Source organism: Nilaparvata lugens, chromosome 12, assembly GCF_014356525.2.
Source record: "Nilaparvata lugens isolate BPH chromosome 12, ASM1435652v1, whole genome shotgun sequence".
Classification (NCBI taxonomy): Eukaryota; Metazoa; Arthropoda; class Insecta; order Hemiptera; family Delphacidae; genus Nilaparvata; species Nilaparvata lugens.
Window position 1 is genome coordinate 20,313,157 of NC_052515.1, and position 18,626 is coordinate 20,331,782.

Here is an 18,626-nt window from a genome sequence, read left to right on the forward strand (position 1 = left end):
TCTAATGAATATTAAGAATATTATGTAATATGTCTTGAATATTCTAAATTGGCAATAAATGACAATAAACGATAAATATAGTGTGTTCCCTCTAATATTTCGTTTAATCTGACATAGTATTCGATGTATAAAATCTACGAATTCCTCTAAACAAATGAGTAGAACTGAGTAATGAAAAATTGAGATTACATTTCCTATACAGAATACACAGTGTTACATAATAAACGCGTTTATTTCCAAGTATTTGCACTCTAGTATTGTATTGTATCTAGTATAGTATTGCACTCTTGTATTTACCCAAATCTCTATAATAATATTCTCTTCAGTAATACCGTATATTTCCTTGTATTTCCTAATACCACGTCTAGCAACCGTATTTCTCATAAGAAAAGTAGCTTCTTGCATTTTGCAATCGGGATATCCCACGCGACAACACATCAGTGACACTTGCATGACTCACCAATCACAACTCCCATCTGTGAGTGGGAGATGCTGCTGCTTTTCGATTAAGGGGGGCCCTACCAGTTTGGGGGGGGTCACTGATACCCCCACATCATGTCAAGGTCGCCCCACGACGTTGATCGTCCGCCCGCTCCATATATGGGCATCACCCACAGATATATAGTTAGGTGGATGGATTTTGACTACCTATGTTTCAACTACAGGTATACAGATTGACAGTAGTAGGATAGATTCGCTATCAGATAGTCAGGAAGAGAAGCGGAAGATAAGGAGCTCGTAAGAACTGTGGTTTTAGTTGGTGCTACTTTACTGGGCAAATCTTTCTAATACCGGTATTGAATACAAAATTTTCTTATCATTGATTACTGAATAAAGCATAAAGAACTGCTTTTCGCATTCTAACAGATTCAGGCAAATAGTTTCTAAGTACCGGTTGCACAAAAGCCGGTTGAATTTTAATCGTGATTAATTCCACGAGAACCAATCAGAGAAGACGTCTTATCAAACAGGCCTTTTCTAATTAGTTCTCGTGAAATTGATTAAATTTAACCGGCTTTTGTGCAACCGGGTCTAATCCTTCAAAGCAATAAAGCTGATGCATTCCACTGAAAACTTTATCCACTTTATCGCACACATGCGTGGTTTGCTTATGCCAACTCAAAGACCAGCAGAGACCCTCGGAATTTTAAGACACTAATTCCGGTTTCACAAAAGCCTGTTGACTTTTTACCGTTATTAAGCCACGAGAGCCAATCAGAGGAGGCTTCTTTTCAAAATAGCCTTCTCTGATTGGTTCTCGTGGATTCAATCATTATTAAAATTTAACAATCTTTTGTGCAACCAGGCCTGAGAATAGGCTGTAACATTACCAATGACGACTACTGCTGGAGAGTTGACTAGATTCAAGTTTTTTGTCAATCTGGGATGACCAACAATCATACATTTAATTTTCACTGGGTTCAGTCTCAACCTGGGTTCAACAGACCAGAGACGTATTCACACTCTACCAGAGAGAAGTAAGATAGATGTAGACAGGGAAAAAACACGTTATAGACATCACATGGGCCTACTTATTCATTCAAAGGCCTACATCAGCATTAAATTTGTCACACCTGGCTCATAAATACACACTGCAACCTAATTTTGGGCCAGGGTGTCTCCAGGGTAAGAAAGGAAAGACAAGAATTAAGCAGCTGATTCTTAGACTTGGCTTCCGTCATCAATGATTGTGTTTTTTGATTGATGGTTGATAGATGAATGGGCGTTGGCCCACATTGAATGAACCTGACTCCGAAGAGTGTGGGTCGTAAGAAGGAACCTTAAAATAAATTCGTAGTTCTTGGTTCATATTTTTGGTTGTGGCCTTCTGAAGACAATAAATGACTTCTTATTTCCTTCTCTTCCTTACTTACTTACCTTCTCTTAATTACTTCTCTTCCTCTACATATTATTAATACTCTATATTATTTACTCTCGATGTAGTCTTATTATTTTTATTTTCTAATATATTCGTAGTTGAGTGATAGAGTAGACATTACTCTATATGGCTTAAATGAGTGAATCAGTAAAATTATATTTTATTTGATTTACTACCAAATAAAAAGTCATCCTATTTTATTCTATATACATCATAGAATAAGAATGTATATTTAAGAATGTTCAATAGTATTTATTCTCTTCATATTAACACAACTAATATTAATACTTTGGATTCTGCTTACGCAATGAACCAAGTTGAAGATGCAAGGAGATGAAAATGGGAGGGGAAAATAAGAACGGAGATGGAGGTTGAGAGAAGCAGGGAGAGGTTGGAGGAAAAAGAACAAGATCAGTTGAAGTCAGAAGGAGAGTGTTCGTAAGAGCGAGAGAAGAGGAGAAATTAGGAACAAATGAAAGAGACGAAAAAAGCAGTAAAATAGAAAAGAATGTACCTGTAGAGTTGTTAATGGGTTAAATCAACTACAGAATCTTAATAAAGAACAATGTGTAGAAGTATAGAAATTATACAGGTCGAAAATATCGAAGGTTTAGGAAAAATGATGGAATTTTCAATTTTTGTTAATTGTTTATGGATGCAATCCGTTGTTATTGGTAGTATGAAAATATCATTGAAGAATTAGTTCAAGTTTTTTTTGCGAGCAGTATTCTTTGCATTGATGATTTTACATTTGCAATTGAGTTTTCTGTAGCTTTATGTGTATGGGCTTAGGCATTACAAAGCAATTAAAAATGAAGAATTCTAAATTGAATGAATGATTGAGGACTGACTTAATAAAGATTAATACTTATGATATTTCCTAATAGAGTATTGTAGAATGTAGTAACGTATTAGAGAGATAAAGTAAAAAAAATCAAAGTTCTCCTCTATGGATTATGGTACTCTGGTTAAATGTATATATAAAATAATGATTTCGTTCTGCATGAGATCATGGAAATATTTATGAATGAGTACAGTACCTCAAAGAGATCTACAAAATGCTGTAACAGAATGGTGTAGTGCGATAAGAGATAAGGGAATGGTTGTCAACATTGAGAAGAGTAAAGTGATGATAGTATCAAAGAATCAAGAGAATGTGGAGCTGGATATAACATGGGATGGTGAAATATTGGAAAGGGTGAACAACTATGAATATCTTGGAACATTAATCTCTGCAGATGGAAAAGTTGATGAAGAGATAAACAACAGAGTATGGAAAGCCAACCAAATGTATTACCAGCTTAGCAGAACCATCCTGGGTAAACGAGAAATAAGCCAGGGAACTAAAATAAGGATATACGAGTCGATATTTAAGCCAGTTCTACTCTATGGAACAGAATGCCTCACAATGATAGAAAAGCACAAGAGTAGAATTACCTCCTCAGAAATGAGATACCTAAGGAGGGTGGTTGGAAAAACCAAAAGAGACAGAGTGAGAAATAGTGTGATCAGAGAAACATTAAAACAGGAGGAACTGATTACCACTGTTCAGCGAAAAACCCTAGGATGGTATGGCCATGTAGCTCGGATGAGTGATGAACGAAAGGCAAGGCTGGTTATGGAGGCAAGACCGGAAGGAAGACGAGGCAGGGGACGACCACCACTGCAATGGAATCAGTATGTAGAGAGTATAGCTGCTGGGAGAGGAAAGACAATGAATGAAGTGAAAAGAATGGCACAGGATCGTATAAAGTTTAGAGAATGGTTGAGGGATCCCGACACTTAACGGCAAAAGGGTATGACAAACAAGAAGAAGAGTACAGTACCTACTGGATCATCCATATTCATATCTATCCTTTTTCAAAATCCAAATCCAAATCCTTATCCAAATTTATATCTATCTCCTTTTTAAACAATTATTAAGGGTTCAGCCTTAGTAGGATCTTTTATTAGATGTACGATAATTATAATTAGCAGGGAGTTTCTGTAAAGCTACCTACCAATGAATTTTGAAGTGCTTTCTCCAATTTTACATTTTGACACCTACGCTAATTGTAGGATTTCACTTTTTCGTGTTCCCACACATGTGATGACTACCAGCTACACACTCGCATTTCAAATCAAGCCATAAATTCAATGACAGAAGTCGCTGAATTTAGCTTTCGTGAACTGGTTTAGTAAGTCTACTGCTTATACGATAAAATCGGACAAACTTCTACGATAAAATCGGAACAAATTTATCTATTTATTCATTCATTTTTGGCCCACATGAGCCCCGACTTTTGTGAGAAGGTGATGGAAGGGATAATGATGATGATGAGAGATGAGAGAGACCTAGCGTTTTATCTGGGTTTTGAACCATAGGGAAGTGATTTTGAAGTTCATAGCTATGTGTTAGCAGAGTATTTCAATTGGAACGAATGCCAATCTCTCATAAAAAGTATCTATCACTCATAGATAAGTGTCATCCAATCACTGAAAACTGTTCCATTATTTAATATTAACTTTTCGGTGAGGGTTACTCTTATTCATCGAGAAATGGGAAGGGGACTTGGATTTTTTTTCTTGTTCCATTCAGTGGTGTATAGAAGATATTTTTGGGGGGGGGGGGGGCAAGGTCAATGTAAGGTTAAGTGATTATAAGTAAACACCCCATGATACTTAATATCAGTTTTGCTGCTCATATTCAGATATTCAGAGGGTAATTTGCGCTGAAGGCCCTTTTTACTTTATCGTCAGGCCGTCAAAAATTCAGATTACTGTTCTTTTCTCTGTAATTACTGTACTGATTTTTCTTCATGTTCATTAGTGGGTGGGGCGGGGTGGCCTGCTCGCCCCTTATGTACGCCACTGGTTCCATTTAACTCTGTTCTCTGTTAATTTTAAGAAATCCAAGTCGACAATGTCACTAAGAGGGTAACATATTTTGCTAAAAATATCTCTATATATAAAAATGAATGTCTGTTTGTGTTTTAGTTTGTTCCCTACAGACTTGAAAACTACTTGACAGAACGGCATGAAACTTTGGGAATATGTTGTGTTATATTGGGGATGGTTTCTGACCAGAAATTATAATAGGGGGGGGGTATAATAATTATTAATCCATTTTACAGACCTATGTTTTCGAAATTGTCGGCCGAGCGGCTAATGTAGAACGGGAAGATCATCATGATTCAAGATCATGTTGTGATAATATGATTTTGCATCTAAACTTACCAGATGTAATAAACACGTCACTATGTGATAAAATTGTTTACTGGTATTAAAACGGTAGTTTTTAACACATAGGAAGCCCGTATTGAGATGTAAATGATAATATTGATTGTCAGATAAGTTCCATGATTCACCAAATGAAGTCAAGTGTGACATGAGGTACATTGACTTTTTGGCGGTACGAAATTCGCCGGGTAAGCTACAGTAGTAATAAATAAAAAATAAACATTTAGAGGGTATGAATTATTATCAATACCGGGAACCTATGAGACTGAAATGCTTACTATGAATGACTTTCAAGTCCTGTTCTCCAAAGAATTTCAGCTATGCTGGATAGAAAAAATAATACTACAGGTACTTATGGAAGCGTTCATTCTTTTGGCAGGATGACGATGTGTGAACACTCCCATAAGAACCATTGGTATTCTTTTCCTAACCAACAGTGAAGCAGACATTCATCGGAAAGCAGGGCTTTAGAACCACTGAGTGATTTATTTATCAAGAATACGGTGCATGTTCAACAAAATCAGTAGGCCAAGATGTTTTTCCTGGCCTCAAAATAAAACATTTCAAAGCAAGGCTATACAACTTCTCAGAAGGAATTTCGTCTTCTCTGAAGGCCTACTAACAATTGACAATCATTTATCTGAATTTCAAATTTATTTATCCAAAATGTTTTTTGTATGTTGATCCACTAGCGAGGACATCTGGTCCTTTACGTTGATCGGTGTCAGTCTTTACTGACCAATTAAGGATCAATCCCTAAACAGAGTGAGCTGCTCTATATGGCAGTCTTATTTCCTTTGTTTCTCTTATTTCCAATTCTTCCGGGCTTGGATGCTACCTGTACAATCTGCCATTGTGTGTAGTAGAATATGAGTTTTGGAACCAGTTCATAATAGCATAGAGCTAAAATTTACTCGTATTGGTTGGCGGCGACTATGTAAATATTTATCTATCTTACAATCTATAATAACCAGTGCTTAATTTGTAAATTTTCAAGTGCCGGAACTCTGGCTGGCACGACTACCGGGGGTATGGAATACCCCTCATGGGAAGGGGACCGAGGGTGCACCTCCGGAAAATTTTTCTAGATTTAGCCTTAAAACCCAGTTTTAAGTATGTTTTCGATTATTTTAATTTTCAATTAAGTTTAACGTGAAACAAATACAGATTTGATCAAATTAAATGGTAAAGGGTAATACTTTAAATTGCCAGAACCTCAAGAAGGGAGATGAATGAGAATGAAAACAAACTTCAAAGATGAACTATACTTTTTTATTTGTGTCTACAATATTATTACAAAACATGTTGTGTATTGATACTACTACGTTACGTTCCGGTACGTTCCGGTCGCCCTAGGAGGTACCGGAACGCCGTTCCGGTGCGTTCCGGCAGAAATTAAGAACTGATAATAACCTCCTTGGAGGTAACGTTCGTTATTATGATGATGTCATTTCTGACATCTTCTATAAATTTTCATGGAAAGTAAAATTCTGACTGGAGGAAAATTAAAATCTGTTATGTTCCAGTGAAAATTTAGATGTTGGACTAAGCTCTTGAATAATTCTCCTGTAGTCTACATCAGGATTTTTTCAAAAACTGAAAAAGAACAATTATTATCAAACGAAAATCCCAATTAAATGCTGTAAATCACCCCGAAGACTCCTGCTACTTCAAATATTGACAACAGTGTAAACAGCTAGATTTACAGAATTTGAATGGGATTTTCGTTTAATAATAATAATTCATTAATTAGCATTTGAACGAATGCAACTTCCAATATTCATTTCCATCTGAAAAAGAGCAATTTGTCAACTGTTATAGGTGATAGGTAGTACTTGAAATCTTGGAGAGATGGCCAAGAGGAAAACCTAAGTCGTGCTTATATCATGCAACTTTCCGATCCGATCACATACGATCACTAATGACAACGGTCTGTAATGATGCATGCCACACAGTCATATCAATCATGTGATCTGTATGAGACCCCTCCACCCAACAGAAATAATCGGACATGAGTAGGATCGGAACGCTGTATGATAAGTGCGACCCGGGCTGAATACGTCATCAGATTGATGAAATTCGCTTCCGTTCAAATAACTAATGGAAATAACTTATATGAACGGGAGCGAATTATAAGCGTTACACAAAATGTAAGATTTCTCTTAGATTATTTCTTTCCCATTTTTGTCAGAGTGTCAGAATTCATCAAAAGACTCGAGAACATTCACAGTTAACATAATTTAAAATACAAAACGATGAAGGGAAGAGGAGAGAAGAGTCATTTTATGAAAAATATGAATGTGAAAAAATTGATAATAGCAGAGATACACGGTATAATAATCAAATTTTACTACTGTTTTTCACAGTAAATTTGATAATTTCCCTTGTACAGTAGTCTATAGATGAAATCTGTGGAGGACTACCCAAGACTCCCGTAAAACTCCTGAAAATATCAGTTGATCTCTATTTCTTGCTCACCATTCAATGATAATTCTATGTGGGATGCTCAGTATTTGAAGACCCTATTATTATGTTAATACATTTACTATTCAAATATTAAACGACCAATAACCATAAAACCAGTCGAAATACGATAGCAGATCGCTATAAAATGAGTAACAGTTACTGAAATGAATACATGAAACGAAATGTTATTGCCTATTCTCTTGTGATAACCGGATATTACAGTATCAGACACGGTCAGTCTCAGTTTATATTAGAATGACTATACTGCGAATATTAATGATACTATCTATAGTAATAGGAAAAAGGAGTGAAGAAGAAGAAAAAATAAGTAGAAGAAAAAAAAATAAGTAGAAGAAGAAGAAAAACAGAAAGTTCAATGCAGATTCGAATCAAAGAAACGTTTAAAATTGAACTCAGACAGCTATAAAAAATACAAGGTGCTGTGTAGGTGCTCCACAGAAAATTATCAATGTCAAAAATTCATATCAAATTTCTGCTACACTAGTCCAATACCTGCTGTGTCTCCAACCACATGAGGCATGTGTTGTATGCCACATATTCGTTCAATTCATTTCCAAGCCTGACAATGTGAAGATCACTAAAACAAAACTGAAAATTGAAAGATGCAAGAGAGAAGTTTGCAAATTGAAAAGAAGTTTAATCAACTCGTCTCATCCAATACTTGATACGAAAATCGCTCAACTTTTTTTCTGAAACCAATCCGCTAGACTTTGAAGTAGAATTAGACGCTAGTAATGAGAATTTAATGACTATTGAACGTTGATTGAATTTCGATTGTTAACGCCTTCGTAAAATTGGATAATTTCATTTTTTTTATAAGTTAGCTGTCAGTGTATACAATCTGTGGTGATTGGGAGTGGGTGTTCAACTAATAACAATAATTTCAGTACTGTACCTGATACCGGTTTAACCTTCAAACGTTTAGATTTCTTTCATGATTGACAGGTCTTGACAATCTAATGCTCTGAACCAATCATTACAATGTACATTCTTCTTTTTTATTTTTTGCAATCAATACATTATAAGAATTACAAAAGATACTTGAATGATAGATGATGTATAGAAGAATTCATTCACTTCTTATAGTATGAGGGAAAAGATTATTGGTCTATTTAGAGGGAAGCGATTAGCTTCGTGGTCGCGTTGATAAACTATTGATAAGATACGTTAAGATCCATGCGTTGTGTAAGCCTATAGTGACTACTATAGAGCGTTATAGGCCAATTTTGTGGGTTCGGAACCCAACCAAAGCTGTAGGTCCACTCATCCCTCATTATTTGATTTCTTAATCATATTATTTGTATTGTTATCATTTGTAATAGAGAGTTGAGTGTAAGAGAGGGCCGACTGCTCTCTAGGAAGAATAAAGGCAGTCATTCTAGTCTATTCTATTCTCATCAGTTTCATTACCCACGCACAAGCCTTAAGCTCATCCTCACAAGAAAAACTTGAAATAAAAACTGAGAGCTAATAAATGAGTAGTAGCAGAGTCAAACAAATGGACTTACGCTTATTCTTTCTCTATGGTAGTAGGTTACTCCTCTATTAAGAAATTTTCTCATTTGTGTTGATGGTCTTCGGAATGAGAGGAGAAAGAGGAACAATAAAATAATAAACTTAGGAAAAAGAGAGAAGTGAGAGAGCAGCTAGATGGAAGAGAAAAAAATGAGCATATGCATGGATCTCCTTATCTTCAATTAAACAAATCCAGTGCTCGAACTGAATTCAGTAGAAAAACGAGAACAACAAAGGACATGATGTGTAACAAGGAGACTAACGAAAAATAGAAGATTACTTCGAGAATGATTATTCACAACATTGTTCAATACACTTAGAAAACGACAATCACAAAATTCAAATCGATTACAGGAATGACACTTCATACATAGATTGCGAAACGAATTTCGACAATACCAAAGCACATTTTATTTTTCAAAATAGTTGATAAGTATAGACTCAACAGAAGAAACTGAAGATTTCATTTATTTGTTGAGCAGAATCAGTCCATACGACTGAGACAATGGATTCAGTATTAAGTTTTCCGTTCAATAGTTTTTCAGAGCTTGTTAAAGCACAGCTACTCAGTAAATAAGACCATCGTGTTCAACATTGGATTCAGTTTTAGAAAGCTTAAGTTTTTATAGCTTGAGCTATGAAGAATTCTCATTTCTACGAAGAATGAGAGAGACGCAAGGTGAAAGAGAAAGAAAATAGATAAGAGAGGGAAGAGAATAGTGATAGATATAATGAAGTAATAACGTTGTAATAACAGTACACACCCATATGAATGCAAAATTTTCAAGAGCCTCTTTCAAGACATGTATACTGGTATGGATCGTGGAGTGATATTGCAAAAATTGCAGGCACGTCAGGTGACTGAAAGTTGGTGAACTGACTGTCATCACGAGAAGTGTTATCGTAGAATAATTAAGAAATAATTGTAGAAGAGGGTGAAGTAGAACTAGAAAAAGAAAGAAAGGAATAATAAAAACGAAGAAAAATATGAAGAGGAAGAAGAATAAGGAGAAATTTTAATGAGAAAAAGTAGGTTGATGGGTAGAGGGGGGAAAATAAGACAAATAGATGGAGAAAAAGAAGAAAGAATCGAGGAGGAGAACGAAGTGGAGAAGTCTCCAGAGAAGTCCAAGGAAGCATGGATGGAAGAAGTACCGTATACGATCAGATATGAGGATCTACCTATATAATATTAACTTATACAGTATAATCATATTCTTATTATTAAAAACACGTCAGTATGTATTAATGGTGCATAATTAATGAACTTTATTTGGAAATTATTGCTAGAAACGCTAAAAAAATAGTAATTTCTTTAATTATAAAATAAATCCAGAGCTGGAAAAAACTTGAAATAAAAACTGAGAGCTAAAAGAGTATTAATCCAAATAATTTAGATGAAACTAAAAATTAAGATCGTCTATTTCATGAGTTGAAAACATTTGAAACAAAGATGATACTATCAGTTATGTAGTCCATATACTAAAATTGGCAATCATATCAAAACTGGTTCAAATATCACTTTTTATTGAAGTGAAAAAGCAGTGAATTAGAACAGTGCACAAACGAGTGCAAAAATGAACTAAAATTCTCAAGAATCATATAATTAATAAAATAAAGTGTATAAGAATTAGAGAAAACATGTCCGAAGTATATTTTTCATTGAAAACTGAAACTGCGTTTCAATTTCAACCACAATGACCTAGTTACACATAGTAAACAAACATAAATAACGCAACTGACAAACCCACAAAACAAATAAATGAATACCACAAGCTTCCATTGAAATTTAGATAAGTATCACCTCAGAGAACCCAACCACGACATTCAATCCCGATTCAGCTTATTCCAATCTCTCAACCTGATTCAGCTAATTCCAATTTCAAAGTGTCGTTTATTTGATGCATTCAAAACGTGATAAATGAAGAGAATCCTTGATGTTTGCCTAGTAGGAGTTGTAGGCTTTATATTGTATTTAAATTCTATGCTAATGAATGTTTAAACAGCCACTTGAGACAATGCCATAATGGTTACAGAGACAATAGGCGAAATTGTCTTATTAAGCAAGAAACAAATTCTTGTATCTGAAACTACTAATGGTGCTTCCATTTATGACTCACTCCACAACTTTGTTTTGTTTTATTTCGATATAAAACACAAACAATGGGTCATCAATTAATATTATTTGACTGTGGTGTAACATTCATTATCATAAAGCTAGTAGTTCAATCTGTTCCTCTTCCAAAAAACATTCAATTTAAAAGAAAATGTACAATTTATTATAAGGTCTATTCTAGTAAAATATAAGTAGTAGCCTCATAAGATTAAATTTGAAAAAACACACTTTTGAAGTAGTAGTTACCATACATATTTTTGACACAAGAGACATTTCAGTCTCAGTCTGATGAAGACCCACACCAGTTCGAAACAACCTGGTCGTTGTCACTACTAAAAGTAAGTTCTTTTACCACTTCAAGAGTGTTTTTTTTTTTATTCAATGTTGAATTAATAGTGGAGAAGAATGGATATACAACACAGTAGCCTCAAAAGGTACACATGTGGAAAACCAAAAACAATTTATTTTTTGGTAGGTTTGATCTATAATACTGTAAATCACCCATTCTCTCTGAGATTGACATATCCCTTACAATCGTTCATTTCAAGAGGACCCTAAAAAATAGTTAAAGCAAATTTGACTGAAACTTCATACTTTATGTTTGAGTTTTGCAGTGATAGGATGTGTTCAGTCTAATGGTAAGACTGTTCTCTCTCCTGGAAATTGATTGCTGGCGTAAGATTGTACACATCCCACCTGAATGAAAGATTCAAAAATGAAAAATGAAATTCCATTCAAATTTTAAATTGATTTCAAGTAGCAGAGCTGTATTTATACCAGTCAGCTACAGACAAGTTGTCAATAATCACCAGTTCAAAATGACTATTCACAATTCACAGCAGTTGATTACAGCTTCGTATTCTCTCTGGCTGCCTCAATCCAGAAAGTAGATATTTAAAAGAAATTATCAATATTTCCAGTACTTGGTTCCAGCATTTAATGGATTGAATTTTTTTTAAAGAATTGTCGCGCAATTCAAAATTCAAGAATGAACATTCCTGCCAAATCTCAAGGGAATGTATGTTGCTGAAATTCTGTTTTTCCACTACTGTGTGTTTCAATGCTATATTAGGAAATGTATTCAACTTAACAGAGTTATTTTCAAATTATTTTTGAATAATAATTACCTACAATTATTGGCCTACATGAAAATAAACGATGAAACATATTAGTTGACAATAACCAATAAAACCGAAAATATAGAGATTGATATTTATCAGCAATTAAATAATCAAGAAACGAAACCCCAATTGAATTATGTAAACCATATAATAATGTTTAACAATTATTTTATAATTGAAAAATTATGCATTTTGATTAATGCATTTGAACAAATGGTAACTTTCGGTCAATTTGTCCGTCAAATAAAAATATGTTAATTTATTTCAACTTCAACAATGCATTCGATCAGATCAAACATTATATGATATCAAATATCAAAATATTTTAAAGCGAGGATTAATTTTTTCTCTATTAAAGTATAAAACTAGGAAACAACTAATGTAAAAAATTTATTCAAGTATAGCTAACTGATTGCAACTCTCACCAGCGGGCAAGGCTTAATAATTCCTTTTGCTGGTGATCCCAAATTACACCTGAAAAGTATCTAATTATGATTTTGGTATTATTTATGCTTACTTTTTATTTCCTTATTTTATACTTTTGATTATAAACCTGTGTATTTTCTTTTATTATGTTTTGAATATGTATTTATTGTATGGCAAATAAATGATTTGATTTGAAAAAAAACAGTGATGAAGGTTCAACAAAATCAAGATCAATCACACAAATACAGTCACCAGTTGATAAGTAAACAAGATGTATTGTGTTTAGTGACGTAGTCAGTGTATCGGTCGGTCGGTTATCCTTAAACAGATACTCGCCATGAATGGAGGAATGGGACAACATAAATCAGAGTGCGACGTGGGCTGACAGTTATGTCCTTCTCTGTGCTGAGCTTTGCAGCTTCCCAGCTCTCAGCTGCCTTGTGCCGGGTAATAACAGCCCAGAGTCAGATCAGAACGGTTGTTACACCTACATATGCTACAGCCAAAGCCAAAGCAACCACCACTGCTTCGATTCACTTCCGTTGCTTCCCACACATGCACACATAATCACTAAATATATATTTATATATGGATTGCACTAACACACACAAAGGTCTCATATAGTAGATTAAACCGACCTAAACTAACATTCGCAGAATACATTTGAATGCAATCGACATACGGTACACATACATAAAGCAAAATTTAGGTTGCACTAACACTCACATACTATGATACTAAGTAAATATAGAAGACTTGATAATGGCATTAGTAGCCGAAACATGTCGTGATGAAATAATTTAAAAGGGTACTCAGATTTATATTTTTATTCAGTTAATATACTAGCTCGAACCAAAGACCTGAAGTGACATTCGTAGAATACATTTGAATGCAATCGACATATGCATATAGCAAAGTATAAGGTAGGCTACATACTTGCACTCATACAATGTAGGTCTACTGATGAAATACTGATAGTATATTAACTTTTTTTGTTGAGGGCTTCTCTTATTTATCTGGAAATTAAAAAAATCAAAGTAGGTAACCTTCTTTAAAGGCTTTAACCTTCTCGAGAAAGCTTCGACTGAACTTTGTGCTAATAGTGAAGTTACTTTCACTAAGTCTTTCACTAGTTTCATTTACTTTCAGCTGTGCTAATAGTGAAGTGGTGTGTTTCTTTTCTGGCTCAAAATTTTGCAAAATTACTCAAAAATTTCCAATCTGTAGAGATTTGAGTGGAATATTTTTGTTTTTAATCAGTTTTTAAATATCAAAATTCAAAATTTTTAGTTTAGTCATTAGTTTTGAAGAGGAAATTGGACTCTTTGAAGTGAAAGTGAAATCTTAACCTTATTCTTTTTTGAAACTTATATTTGTAAAAATTTGGGAGAAGACAGTTTTGGGCTATGCCTGTTGTCTTCTCCCAATCATATTATATTTATTATAATTATGATCTGTAATGCCAATGGAATAAATAAATACATAACTTCAACTCAGCTACCATCCTGACGTGTGCAGCATACTAAGGCAATTTCTAAGCTGTTCTGCTGCACTAGATACCCATACAAAAAACTAATTGTTATAATGTATATCTTTGTACAATTATATTTCTATGTTTCACTTGTTTTTTGTTCAAATAAATAAATAAAAATAAACTTGACTATATTCTCACGACCTGTTTCGAAATATTATCACCATTTTTAAAAAAAGTTATTTTGATTTTTTAATTTCCAGACTAATGGTATAGTATGGTCGAGCATCCATACCAACCTGTATTTAAAAGCAGCAACTTAAAATGTACAGTAGAACTCCAATTATACGAATTAATTGGGACCGAACAAAAATATCAATTCGGTTAATTGGATTTTTGACAAAAATACGGGAAATTTATTTAATATTTATTGTATTTAGCACGGTAGCTTATATAAAATATATTACCTATAGTATTTAATATATTATCGTATTTTTACTTCAATTATAACCGGTTAAATACTAGAGTATAAATTTAAATTTGTTAAAAGAGTGTAAATGCTTCATGAAAATATCTAAAATTAGCGGAAATCTTGCTTTTTCTTTTTCTAAATCTCAAAAGCGATTGAATAGCCTACTAGTTGAATATAATCGAAGTCCGGATGATTGGAGTTCTACTTTATGTATGATTTCGATTTTCGCAGAAAATCTACGGTAACTATTACAAATTTACAGAAAAATCTACGCTAAAATTTGATCAAATTGTGGCACAACGAGAATATAACATTGAAGATTTTTTTGTTAAAAGGAGTTCACCCACAGCTCCAGGTTTGTTGGTGGTTTTGAGAAGGATGATATTATATGACATGGACAGATTAAGGTGGGTTCCGAACCACCGTGAAGCGGTTTGAACATGATACAAATAAGTGATTGGGAAAGAGACATATACCAATCACGAGCAAACGAAAGAGAGAGAATTTGTAGCATCTTAGTTTATGATAGCAAATTCAATGTGAATTCATGAATAAATAAAAGTAAATTTGATTGAATTTTGTTGGTGGAAATAAGTTTCATACGAGAAAATCTCATAGTCTGAATATATAATTTAAAAACAGTTAATGGGTCTCACAAGTTTTATAGCCTACTTCAGCAGGGACCGACAATTTAATGTACCCATCCGAATTTAAAAATGTTAGAGAGAAATGAATAATTTTGTTGCCATTACAATAATAATTATAAGATTTATTTATGTTGATCAAAATAAACGCCAATCATTAACTAAACTAAATAGATTATAAACACAATTTCGATGTCATGACGACAGCCAATTAGAGTCGAGTGAGAGGAAAATCGACCTATTACAAATCAACCAATAAGAGTATCAATTTCATAGTTATGGCGATAGCCAACACCCAATTGAGTTCAGAAAGAGGGAGTTGAACCAATCATAAACCTTTCAATGAGAGAGTAGCTATGTTTGCTATGTTCGTCATAGCAAATGTCATGACAACAGCCAATATAGGGTTTGAGTTAATGAGAATTCAATCAATGGTATTTGAGTGAGAATTCAAACAATAACTAATGACCAAAGTGAGAATAGCAAAAGAGAGTTCAGCAGTTAAATACTGGGTGCGGCAGGAAGGGTGAATGTTTTTAGAACAGATAGTATTCTGATTTGGGTAGTCGGATTGGGCCAGCTGAAGTGAACATGTGTTCGGTAGATCATACCATTTTTTCTAGTCATTGTTTAATCGGCATCATGGATTCGTGGAATGTGCAACATCGTGTGTTTACTTACGACAGTTTTGTGCGTAATAATGAGAGTATCATTACAGTTCAGCGCGAGTTTCGTCGTCATTTCAATCTTGCGAGAAATGAAAACGTTGGGTTTTCATTTAACGTTGGGTAAAATCATTTCGTTCAGTAGGAACAGTAATGAATAAACGACCACCAGGGGCTCATCGCACTGTACGCACTCCACAAAATGTGGAAAGAGTTCGGCAAGCCATACTCCGTAGTCCTAATCAATCTGCTAGGAGACATTCTTCTGAACTGAACATCAGTGATCGGTCAGTAAGGCGTATTTTACATAAAGATCTAGGATTTCATCCCTACAAAATGGCCATGGTTCAACAATTGAATCTGGCGATTTTGTAAAGCGGCTGAATTTTGCTCGAGAAATGGAGGCCATATTTGACCAAAATGGAAACATCATTTTGTTTACGACAGATGAAGCACATTTTCATTTGAATGGTACCGTTAATCAGCAGAACTATCGTTATTGGTCAGATGAAAATCCAAAATTAATGCATGAGAGACCATTACACAGTCCCAAGGTGACAGTTTGGTGTGCTGTGAGCAGTATATTTGTTATTGGTCCATACTTTTTTGAAGACGACAACGGGACCACTGTAACTGTAACCTCAGAACGTTATAGACAGATGTTCACTGAATTCTTCCTTCCTGAATTAAGAAGGAAACGTATTCCTATCCGGCAAGTATGGTTTCAGCAGGACGGGGCGACAGCTCACACAGCAAGAAATTCAATGGAAGCAATTCGGGCTGTTTTTCGTGGTCGCATCATTTCTCGGTTTGGTGACATTGATTGGCCTCCTCGTTCTCCAGACCTGTCCATGTGCGACTACTTCTTGTGGGGTTTCCTGAAGTCACGTGTTTACCAGCATAAACCACGTACACTTCAAGAACTAAAGGGAGCAATTCGTGAGGAAGTCGAACAAATTGGCAGGGCAATGTTAGAAAGAGTACAATCCAACTTCCGAGAGCGGCTTGTAAAGTGCATTGCTGAAAACGGCCGTCACCTGTCAGATATTGTTTTCAAACATTAATTTTCTAAAATTGTAAAATAATGTGAATATTGTTCTGTAAATAAATGTTTTTTTTATGCATAGGTAACGACATATTACTTTTTTGAAAACCGTTCATCCTTTCTGCCGCACCTTGTATAAGATAAATAAGTTCAAGCATAGGACATTTGAATAGTGATCTTGCTCCTTTGACTACATGAATATTGTTAACAAACTTCATACTTCATACTAGACAGAAGCTTTGATAAATTAAGATAACCGGTTTAATACTCAGAACATCTGTAGGCTAATGTTAGCGGAACTTGAAATGAGAACTGGATTGTTCAATAAACAGCTAACACAGACCGAATACTAAGATATAGGATGCAACATTATGTATTCATGTCTCATACTATAGTAATGAAGTAAACTTATTATTACATCATTCATAATTGCTAGCAGTAGGCAATAGCATCTTTAATACTATTACGAATGAAACATGAATACAATTTGACAGTTTAACGTTATTTACCCCTTTCAGTACTGGTTCTCTAAAGCTTTTGGAACCTTTGGCTGTGCAAAGGCTAAAAATAAACTTTCTACCGGTGATATTTTTTTAAGTTTTTCGAGACAGATCATTTCAAATTCGGTAAGAGATAAATCCATGAGATCTAGAGGATAGATTCTTCATGGTATTGTTGATGTAGTAGAACAAACAAATTTTAAAAATATAAATTTTTGAGAAAGTTATTCAATTTACTAAAAATGAAAAAAAATCTTTATATCTTCATAATAATTCTATAACTTTTAGTTGAGTTATTTTTAGTGAATTGAATAACTTTCTCAAAAATTGATATTTTTAGAAAATTTATGTTTTACTACATCAACAATACCATGAAGAATCTATCTTCTAGATCTCATGGATTTATCTCTTACCGAATTTGAAATGTTCTGTCCCAAAAATTTAAAATTTAGGCGCTCATATCTCAAACAGTAATGATCGGAAAAAATTTTTTCCTGAGAAAACTTTTTCATTTTGAAAGCTTGATGACAAATCGAAAAACTTTGAACAATATCATCAGTAGAAAGCCTTTGAACAGCCTTAAAAAAAGTAAACTTACAGCATTATTGATTTATGCCAATATTAAATTCCATTGAAATATGTTTCTTATAAATTGAGGTTGCAAAAATAAATACTTGGAACATTATCAATTTATGCTTATATTACATTCCGTTGCAATATATTGTTTATAAATTAGTGTTGCCTAGTAATTTGATCACCATGTGTTACCTACATTTTTGTTGTTGTTGAGGATGATGCTCACATAGGCCATGGGCTTGTGCGTTGTTATTATGGAAGGTTTCATGATGAGAGCTGAGTTGATCTACAATTTTAGGTCGGTTCCTTATCACCGGCAATTGATGTTTGAAGATAATAACTGTCTGATAGTGAAGCTGAGGGAAGCGTTTAATTGCACAACCAATGACCTATCTAGAGCGGCTGTGAACAAGGTAAAAATTGTCATGATGATTGCCAACCTCCGAAATGGAGACGGTACTTAGAGAAGAAGAAGTAAAGCTGGTCTCTA